This window comes from Poecilia mexicana, unplaced genomic scaffold, assembly GCF_051168715.1.
Source record: "Poecilia mexicana isolate PSO_F unplaced genomic scaffold, ASM5116871v1 scaffold_10, whole genome shotgun sequence".
Classification (NCBI taxonomy): Eukaryota; Metazoa; Chordata; class Actinopteri; order Cyprinodontiformes; family Poeciliidae; genus Poecilia; species Poecilia mexicana.
In genome coordinates this window covers 4,412,624-4,423,988 of record NW_028263379.1, presented here as the reverse complement: position 1 = coordinate 4,423,988, position 11,365 = coordinate 4,412,624, and positions in this window count along the sequence as shown.

The following is an 11,365-nucleotide window of genomic DNA, read 5'->3' as shown; positions in this document are numbered from 1 at the left end:
GATCTCCATATCACAGGTCAGTAACAGCAGCTGTTAGCGCTTTGGACACTGAAGACTTTTAAATTTAAACATGATATTTAGTCAGTAGCCGAACAATTTCTTTAATGAATGTTTTATGAGGAGACTTTAACAGAAAACGCGGTTTATTGCTGTATGCTAACATGTCAGTGCTACCCCAGGAACAGTCTTAGCTAAATTCACAGTTTAACCTCATCTAGAACACATTTAATAATAATAATAATAATTATATATATATATATATATATATATATATATATATATATATATATATAAATTTTATTTTAGTGGTTTATGTTTGTTGATATTTTTACACCTAAACAACAGAGAAACTCTATTTCAATGAGAGTAGGAGATTAGGTGAGTGAATAAGATTTGATCTAAACATAAAATACTGGTTTACAAGTGAAAGGGAAAATGTCCTCATGTAAGTCATCTCAAAAATTAGAATATTAAATTATAAATAAAGTGAAAATATGGATTGAAAGTTGAGTGGAAGGAAAAAGTATGATCGGAATAGGTCCATCGGCAACAGGGATAACCACAGCCTTGAGTCCAAGCAGAATCCTTTAAAAAATTTGGGGGATTTCACCAGATGTGGACAGAGGGTGGAGTCAGAACCTCTAGATCCAAACAGATCCGACACATGGGCTACCGGAGGCTTACCTAGGCTGAACCAGGACCAGACTGCTACTCAGTGGTCCAAATTCAAAATTATGAGTTTAAAGTCAGAATTAAGCAGAAAAAAGTAGAAAAAAAATGCCAGAATTCTTAGTCAGATCTCTAAGAAAAAAGTCAAAATTATGAGAAAGAAAACTAAAGAATCAGAGGGAAAAATCCGAATTTTGAAATTTAAGTCAAAATTCTTTGAAAAATTTCAAAATTCTCAGATCAAGTCAAAAGTTTTAGAAGAAAAGTTATAATTAAGAGGCAAGAAGTCAGAATACCAAGCACAATGTCAGAAATCTGAGAAAAAATTCAGAATTCTGAGAAAAAATCCCTCAAAAATCTGAGATAAAAGCGTCAGAAAAATGTAACAATTCTTAGAAAAAACTCTGAGGAAAAAAAAGTAGAAAATATGAGACTTAAGTCAAATTTCTGAATTCAAAGTCAGAACTCCATGAAAAAACGCCAGAAAGTCAGTCAGATTTCTTTATTTGAGTGTACCTGATTCCTTTTCGCAGGTTGCTGTAAACTGGTCCAGATTTTAATGAGTTGTGTTTGGAGATGCATCAATTTCCACCATCAACTTCTTTACTTGTTAAAAGGTTAAAAAGTCATTTTGTCGCGCTGAAGGAGCATTTGCTTCCTACTCCATTATATGTATGCAGCAGAAACCTGATACGTAACTTCCACCTGTGACTGTACGCATGCAAGGTCGATAAATTTTTGCTGACGTTGTTAATTTTCTCTGACGGATGGGAGTCGAGTCCTCAGCTGCGTGGTACCGGTCCGGTCGAGTCGATGATTTAGCTAACTGGTTGATGAAATAACAAACGGTGAGATGAAACTATTCCTCATTTTTACTGGGGAAGCCCAGCGCTTCCCTGCAGGACGTTGGATGGGTCTCTGGGCTCTGGTCTGACCGCGCCGCCGCAGCAGAGCAACCAAACACCTTCACCACATGTGGCAGGAACATTCTCAGCTGGCAGTTTTACCCATAAAAAAGCAAATAAATCTCCCAGAAAATGCCCAAACTGTCGCTGGGGGTCAATCAGGTACAGCCTGCAGGTCATAAATACATAAAAACATGGTTCTTGTTGTTTTTCAAAATATTTTATTAAAGCCAATCAAACGAATTGTAATATATAATTCTTACTGTACATATATACTTATTGGGTTTCCACCAGAAAACTTGTGTTTTTGTGGAGGCTGATGATGCACTGGGGGAAGTTCTGTAAAAATATAATTCTGACACAAAAATACAATACAATGCACCAGTTTCAGACCCTTTTTGTTGTTTTTTCAACAAAAGGAGAAAAAAGTTAAATTAAAAATAAAGCTACAGAACGAACACAGCTCGCCTTGTTCACCAAAGTCAACACAGAAACCCAGAATTAAGAGGAGAAAAAAAAGTTAGAATAATACATTTTTATGGAACTCTTAAAGTCAAAATTCTGAGAAAAAAGGTCAACATTAAAATTAAAAACTGGATGTTTTGGTCTCAATTATTGTTATTGTTATTTTGAAGGAAAGTTTTGTTTACAGAGACTTCATAATTAATTTTATTTGTTGTTTCTGTTGTTTTTGTTTATTTATTTTGGATATTTAAAATGTCCTCCAGTTCCAGAGTTAAATGTTCATTAGAATTTAAAGTTTACTGACCTTTGAGAATATTTTCTTATTGTGCCATTTTCATTATGTTACTTGAAAATGGTCTCAAAACAACAATATTATTGTTTAATGCAATAACTTTATTATAAAGCCTAGTATCAAAACCAAAAATGATGAAATTTAGGACAGAAAGTGAACCAAGTTGGCAATAAAACGTGTTTTATATAAGAATGTGCGACTGGATGGGGCAAACTCACCTTCCTTTGCTTTCCTTGGACATCTGAAAGTAATTGAAAGAGTGTGTGTGTGTGTGTGTGTGTGTGTGTGTGTGTGTGTGTGTGTGTGTGTGTGTGTGTGTGTGTGTGTGTTTTCCAGGGGTAACCCCCCAACCACCAGCAGGATGGTGGAGAGAAAGCGTCTTGTTTGGGGGAGGAAGGTTAGCGTTTTGGGACAGAACGCCAATTAAATCCCTCTTTTGATGGAAATCCCAGCGGAGTCAACTCAATGCGGGATTAATCACGAAAACGTACATACCTCACTCCCTCCTGCTTCTTCCTCTCTTTCTTTCTTTTTCTCTTTACAAGTGTGTGTCATTTCCTCATTAATATCCTGGGAAAGAAAACCAGAGGAAACTTTCTGCTTTCTGTCTTTTTCTCTCAAATACTTTGACTTCTCAGCTCCTTGTTGGAGAACTAACTGAATCCTGACCCAGAACGGCTGCTAACAAAGTCTGTTAGTGTTATCAGCATCAACCTGTCACAATAATCAATAATTAAATTAATCACATGACAAATCAAATAATTTCCATTTGCATCATTTATTGTTTCTCTTTTTCTACCTAAAACTGGATGATGAAAGTTTTCAGTTTGGTTCTTTGGTCTCGACTGGGTTCAGTTGAAGTAAACTCTGGTTTGGTTTGAATGTGAATGCCAAGCAGACCAACGACCGCTCCAAAATTAGAACCAGAGCTAACATATTAGCCTAGCTCTAGCAGCAGAAATGCCTCCTGGTCTCTAGCCAAAGACTAAAGAGAAATCCTCCAATCACTAAAATCTGATTCCTCCATTTTGTTAACATTTGGTGAAGAAGGAAGTTGCTCTCAGTGTCTTCAGAGGTTTTTGTGGCGTTTCCTTCAGTGGTTCTTGGTGCAGCGCCCCCACAGGCCAGGAGGGGAACAGGTTGCTCAGAGGGTTCGGTTGGTTTGGCTGAAAATAGGACAAATGTCGAAGTTTTGTTCCCAATCGAAATGGGTCTACTGGACTATCGGTAGGAAAAGCATCTTCACTCAGCCGAGTGCAGCTTCAGTGCAACCTTGTCTGTAATGTGGGTGGATTTTGGCTCTCTGTTGGAGTTTTGCTCCAACAGAGAGCCAAACGCCGCTTTCTGGTCGGTGACAAAGTATTGATACATTAGCCTAAACAGATGAGTTATTAACAGAAGTGGAAATTAGCACCCGCCACTGGCCAAATGCGGGTAAAAGTATGAAGTGGCATGTAAATTGGAGCAATGCATCCGCCACTATGGCGGGTTGATTATTTAACAGAAAAAACAAAAAAGCTGCATCCAGTTTGAACTTCTGTCCAGGAGAGGACTGACCGTCTGGACTACAGACTGATGAACATAATGTCCACATCTGGCAGCCCTACGCTGTCATAATTTAACAAAAAAAGTATATTAAATATAATTTTTATCGACCGCGGCAGCTCATTGGTTGATTTTATTGACGGACATTGGGCTTATCCAATCACATCCCTCGGTTCTCCTTGGCCCGCCCCTCCCCTCTAAGGTTATAAATAACGCCATTTCAGCTAACGGTTAGCTGCTAACCGGAGTCAGAGAAAAGAGAGATGATACGAGACGGGCGGGTCAGAAAAACTACGACAAAAGCTAAAAAGTACAGAAGCCCATTCATAAAAATGTGTCAAACTATCCGATACGTTAATTGCCACACAAACTTTGACCGCTGGAGCAGAGAAGGAGGGAGAATTAGCGATTCAGGGGCTTTATTATCATCGGAAGAGGATGATTATGAGAGAGACCAGGGACAGATTGAGGAAGAGTTCAGATTAGCTGCTGCTGCCCGGTAAAAAGGAGTGAAAATGTTCATAAAGAAAAAGTTTCATGCAGACCGGAGGGCAGGTGTGTGTGTGTGTGTGTGTGTGCGTTTGTTTGTAATACCTTGTGGGGACGATTTTCCTGACATATGCTACGTTGTGGGGACCAGTCGCTCCTCGTGGGGACCTGAGCCTGGTCCCCACGAGGGGAAACCCTGTTTTTGGGTCAGGGGTCAGAGTTAGGGCTAAGGTATGAATTGAGTTTTGGTTAGGGTTAGGGTTAGGTATATGATGGTTAGGGTTAGGAAAAGGGTAAAGGTAAGGTTTAGGCTGTAGAAATGAGTAGAAATGAATGGAAGTCAATGGAAAGTCCCCACAAAGATAGCAAAACAAACGTGTGTGTGTGTGTGTGTGTGTGTGTGTGTGTGTGTGTGTGTGTGTGTGTGTGTGTGAGTGAGAGAGAGAGAGTCAGGGGAAATTCAACACTATGCTCCAGGTAGTCAGAAAAGCTCTGTAATAATACAGGAATGATGACGGCCCGTGGAATTAATATTGAACACATTCTGAGATATTATAGTAATAATAATAATTGTGAATTTCAATAGAAAATGTAATAAGTAAGCAAAAACAAATAAAACAGTTAAAACAGCTATTCATACCATTTAAAAATATTTTCTAAATGACTAGACACATCTTAAATAAATACTATCAGGGGGATGTTAAGCCAAAATGTGGAAATGTTCAAGATATGATTATAAGAATGTTTGGGTTGTGTAGTTAAAGTTTGCTGTAGTAATTACTTCAAATGAACTTATTGCACTTCAGCGCTGTTAAGGTGTCCATGCTTTATGTAAAATTACTATGTATAAGTACATGTGTAAACTTATTGTCAGTAAATCAGTTTTCATAGAGTTAAGAATAAATCTTATATTTTATGTAATTTGCTTTCACTGTTGGGTTTGTCATCAAAAGAAAAAAACAGTGGCTGGTGAAATGTTTGAGTGGCCGGTAGAAAGTTTTCTCTACTAGCCACTGTGGTATATAGTCATATTTTCTCTGCATCTAATTATTTATATTCATTTGTGAAATATTTGTACTCTTTCATATTTATTTGGAACTGTACATTTTTGTATTTTTTTTTTATCTTTGCAGCTCTGCTCCAGTAAATTCTGTTTGGTTTTGTTTAATTCGCCTGAGCAGAAATGAACCTTTTCAGCCATTTTCTCCTCAGTCCTCATCTTCACCTCCATTTCGTCATTTGACCTTGTTATTTGCTCTTCAGTGATTCTGTCCTGAATGCTACTTCTGAATAATATAATGTTCATTCATGCTTTCATTTTCCTGTCTTTTGCTCATCCGTTCATCCACATCTCCTCGTTGTTGTAGTCTAAATACCTGAATGAATGCAGGTGCTTTCCATTACTGCTGGATTGAAACTTTGATCAGATTGAAACTGCAGGAAGGGCGATGGATCAGAGATAAGCTCGCAGCGTGGAGCGCAGCGTGTTGGATGCGTGGGAGCCTCCTGGTGCGCTGGTGCTGCACGGTACCAGCAGGACCGCGGCTTTGATGTTGGGACTGCAGCGTCTCCGAATCCAGTCAGACTCACATTCACTCCATTAAGCGTCAATCAGAAACTGGAATCATTTGGGCAGAGACGTTTAAGATGTTGAAATGGAAACCAGATTGTGTGTTTGGACCCATTTATGATGTCAGAACAGCGTTTCATAGTTTTGATTAGCATGACCTGCTGCTTTCTGAGCCAGCTAGTGGTCCAGACGTATTACTACTAGTGCTGGGACTCGATTAAAATTAAATTAAAGTTTATTTCAGGGCCCATAATTAATCACATTTTAATTGAAGACAGTATATATATTCACATTTTCTCAAGTGTCATTGTTTAAAATAATCAATGCACATCTGACATTTTTACTGTGTGTGCATACTTGTTTATGTTGCATGTTGAGGACATAAAGAATGATGGACCTTATGGGGACTTAATGTGCCAGATCCTGTTTTCATGGTCAGGTTTAGAGACATGTTGTGCATTAAGCATTGGTTAAGATTATTGTCAGCCCTGTGTTGGTAATAGTTAAAGGTAAGCATAAATACAGTTAATAAAGTAATTCAAGACCTGAAACTTATATTTGTGGTAGGACTCGATTATTTTGGGTTTTTTAGTTACCTGTAAGCCGTAATGTATGTAATACAATATTGAAGTGCATCAGTCAGGAACGTATGTGCTATGATTTGGTAACTGGTTCTGACGTTAAAAAGTGGGACTGGAATGATTTGGGTTTCACGGATCGGTTCCATCTCAGCAGACCGGGTCTCTGGTAATTTAGGTCCCAAAGAAACAATCTCCTTCCTGTCTCAGCAGCTCTGCTCTATAATGTGAAACATAAAAACTTCATTTTGTTCAGCTTCCATCTACAGGGATTAAAATAGAAGAAAGTACACTCCCCAGAAATGCTGGAGATTTGGATGTACTTAGTTTTATCAGTTTTTCATATTTGATGTCATCGCTCCACTGCTCTAATAAACATATTGAAGAATCTGTGATGTAAAGTTTTGACATTAGAAGTAAGATTTAAATATTTGTTGAATCTAATGAATGCAGAACTTATTTATGTGCTAAAACCCAGAAGGTGTGTTTACTTTTTAGACTCAAGTAGTGATTTCTACAATGCAAAAGAAGACATAATTGCAGAATTTAACCAATATAGAAAAATGTGGAATCTCTCAGAATTGGCTTATTGCGTAGAACTCAATATGTAGCTGTAGCGGCTAATTGACCATGGCGAGTTCAGTAATGTGTATCAGTGAGTCTGAAGCATTTTGGCCACTACAGGCCTCCATACGTATTGTCACCTGAGTGGGTGGGTCTTGACTCTCGGCTTTAAGCTAACAGATGAAAGTGGTTAGCTATGGCGAAACTGCTCACTGAAACACCAACATCCTTCAACAAATCAAATACTCAAAGCTTGGTGCAGCTGATACCAATAATCATCAGAAAATCAATAGAACAGTCAATAGAATACTCCATTACTAAAATAAACATGAGCAAAACATAAACATGCTTTCATCCCAGAACCATTTTATGTTTTCTGACCTAATTATCAGTTGGACTTTACAGTAAAATCTAAAGTCCAACTTACATTGGACAGAAAATCTAAAAAAAGCTTAATGTCAGTTTTTTTAAATTAACTAATTTGATCTCTTGGTGCTAAATTAAGACTAAATTATATTTCCTATCAATCTCCGAACCCAAAAACGCCCAGAAAACATTTAAATTCACAAACTGTTCCTTTTCTTTGGCACCGCTTTTACATCCTGCAGTGATTTACTCCTGTTTTGATTGGCCGTCAGGGCAGAGCGAGGCGGGTTTAAAGTGGCGGAGAGGAATTTACCCCCCAGCCCCCCTGCCAAGCGCACACACACATTTCTGAGCTTATTTCTGCATCACTGTCATATCAGTGAAAACACACACCCGCACCTTGCAGAAACAGAGCCGGTCTCTGTTGCTGCTTTAGCGTCGCCTCCATAGCTTGAAGTAAAACACAGCAGGAAGGAATGCCTTGTTATGGTGGATCAGCACAGAAGATAGGCTGATGGGAGGAAGAGAAAGTGTTGAAGTAGAAAAAGCTGAAAACAATCAGGCTTTCTATGTAGGTAATTCATACAAACTATTGTGGCGACTTGTTTTGGACAGATTAGACTCAACATTAAAACATTGCAGAGGAAATACATCTTTTCTGAGCCACTTACCTGTCTCTGGGTTATAAATGGACCTTATTAGACATCTGGGCTCCAATCAGTCCGGCCTCCTTACCTACATCCTTTTGCTGTTTCTCCTTTCATCCCTCTTTCCTACACTCCGTCATTTGTATCATGACCTCTGACCTTTTCTTGTTGGGGAGGAAAAGGAAGAGGTTAACCTCACTGCATGTTTTTTCATTGTCCCACAGATTTTCCTACAGTTTAACCCACAAATGTAGAATTAATTAGTTTTCACTTTGAATTAACTCAACATGAAGCAGGCTGATTTATGCGTAATAACTGAATTATTTTGGGTATTTTGAAGTTAATGATAAAAAAAACATATTACTTTATGATAATTGGGTGTGTTGATGGCTTATTGGCTGCAGTTTCTATGACCCTCCATGTTTGGCATCATTACATCTTTTGGCCTGAATTAAAGTGTCCACTGTTAGAAAAAGCTCACACACATTCAGCCATGCTGCTGTTTCAACATGAACATTATTTAAGTATTTTATGTTTCCTGTCGTTTTGTTCTCTTGTGTTTATTCAGCAGACAAACGATGCCGTTTTGAACCTGACAAAAAAAATTTAATTTGATCTTTTCTGGGAAGAAATTTGTTTTAGTATTGGGCCAAACAAACAACATGTTTCAAACACTGAAATTTGAATAAAATGATTTAAAAAATGTTTTGAGAGTAATTTGTGATGTGTATCCAATAGTTGAACCTACATTTATGTAGTCTGCTATTTATTTATTTTTTTTGTTTTATTCAATCCATTCTTTTTTTTAAATGTCAGATTTTAGTTTTACCTTTTTTGATGGATTTTACTTTTCAGACTAAATGTTTTCACATTTTATTTTTTAAATTCTTTTACAATTTCATTTACTTTTCAGATTTTTATTATTTGAATTTATTGAGATCTATTTTCACTTTTTTAGATTTTTTTTTTTTAATTCTTTTACAAATTGTAATTTTTTTCTTTTTTCAAATTTTATTTTTTCACATTGTTTTAGGAGATTTTTATTATTTCAATTTTTACAGATTTTTTCTCACTGTTTCTTTTAGATTTTATTTGTTCAAATTCTTTTAGAGATTAATTATATTAATTGTATTTAACTCTGGAACTGGAAGACATTTTAAATATCCAAAATAAATAAACCACAAGTAAGTTGAATTACGAAGTCTCTGTGAACAAAATTGTCCTTCAAAAAATGACTCAAAACTACAATGTTATCATTTATCAGAATAACTTCTGAGATAATTTATCATCAGGCAAAAATTATCATGACAGGCCTTATTGACGTTAGTTTCAAGATTTTATTACAGATTAGTCACGATTAATCTTGATTAAACTGATTTGTGGTTTCAGCTCCAATTTGAACAGTTTTCTTTAAATTACCTGTTTTTTTTTTTATGAATTATGTATTGTTAAAGCGTTGGTGTTGGATTGCAGTTGGCCGTGTAATTGTGTTGTTTCAGACTTTATCCCGATGTTAAACTGTTTCATGCTGCCATGACCAGGACTTCCTGGAATCTCAGTTTCCTGCTGGATTAAAAGCTTTAATCCGGCAGGAATTAATGCTACATTATTAGCATAATTCCACCCAGTTGAGGTGAATGATGGTTCGGAGTGGTTTGCTGCAGATAAGTGGATTTGGTGGTGAATAGCTCAGGGCTTTGCTGCTGCTCTCTCGGGGTCAGCTGTGCAGATGGTCTGCTGCTCAATCAGCCGTTTAATCACAGAGGTTAGAGGTTAATGAGTTATTGTTACTGAACCCTAAATCATAGGAACACATGGCGGCTCACTCATTACGTGTGATGTGTTCAGTACACAACCAAACAGAAAATACTCCACAGAGCCCTGCCGGGCCTTTCTAAGGGCTTCCAGTGTTAGGGAGGAGGAGGAGAAGAAGAAGACAGGAGGTTTGTAATGAAGCGAGAGTTTTTCCTTCCAATAAACTGGAAATAGTGATATAGGATCGTTAGCTTAGCCTTAAGCTACCTGGGCAAAATAATCCTGAAACAGCACCATCAACTGGTTGGGGTGTGTGTGTGTTACTGTTTGCTTTGTGTGTTCCTGGTGTGTCTACGTGTGTGTCTACGTGTGTGTGTGTGTGTGTGTGTGTGTGTGTGTGTGTGTGTGATATTTTAGTAAATTACGCCATCAATCAAGCACATGAGAAGCAGCAGGAGAAAAATATCCTTGTTGGGGAAACATATGGCATTATTTAACCGCCTCTAAGAATCCTCTGTGTGTGTGTGTGCGTGTGTGTGTGTGTGTGCGTGCGCCTTAATATTAGCATATGTTTTCATTCAGCAAAATGAACCATTTTCCAACCAGATTCAGATTAAATTGAAGCTCTGTTTAGACTAGAATGCCTTTAAAATCTGTTGGGTTTTACCCTGATCCACAAAAGTTTTCACACCCCTTAAACTTTCTGACATTGGGTCACGTTACGCAACAAACTTCACTTTAATCATGTATAATTTAGGTCAAACTGACTCAAACTGTGCAACGGTGAAATGTGGGAAAATTATTCATACAAAGTTCATACAATTAAATACAATTAAAATGTGAAAAGTGTGGTGTGCTTCTGTCAATTTTGTACCTGCAGGTTTTCTGAAACCTCTCCAATTCAGTCAGGATGCATGAAGAACATCTAAAAACTTTAGTTTTCAAGTCTTACCTCTAATTTTATGTCACATGCCAAAACAGAATGAATTGTCAGAAAGAGAGTTTTCCAGATTTGTCTCTTTAGAAGAAATAATTAGTTTTCATCATTTCCAAGCAATAGAAACAAGATTTAGGTAACTTTTATCAAAACGTATAAAGCTGCTGGACAACTGGCATTCCTCTCAAGGCAATACAAGAATGCTTTGAGCTGCAACCAACATTTTCTATTGCAAGATCTGATAGTAATGTTGCCCTGATTAAAAATAAAAAGTCTCCATCTGCATGAACCACCTGTGCTAGGAGGAATAAATTTAGATTATATTGAATGCAGTCCAGGGGCCAAAAATGGCCGCCATCTGCCTCCAAGGTGACCAGAAAGCTGCTTTAATGGAGACTGAAACCCAAACAGATAACAAGACTCCACAAAGTGAGCTGATGAAGTGGTGATGAGTGAAAAGCTGAGCAGATCCCACAGCCTGTTTGTGGTAATTAGCTTCATGTGAGAGGAATGAGTAATCAGTGAGTCAGCCAGGCAGCCGCACCTACAGGGAAACACCAGAAACCGTCAGGAATGAGCGAAA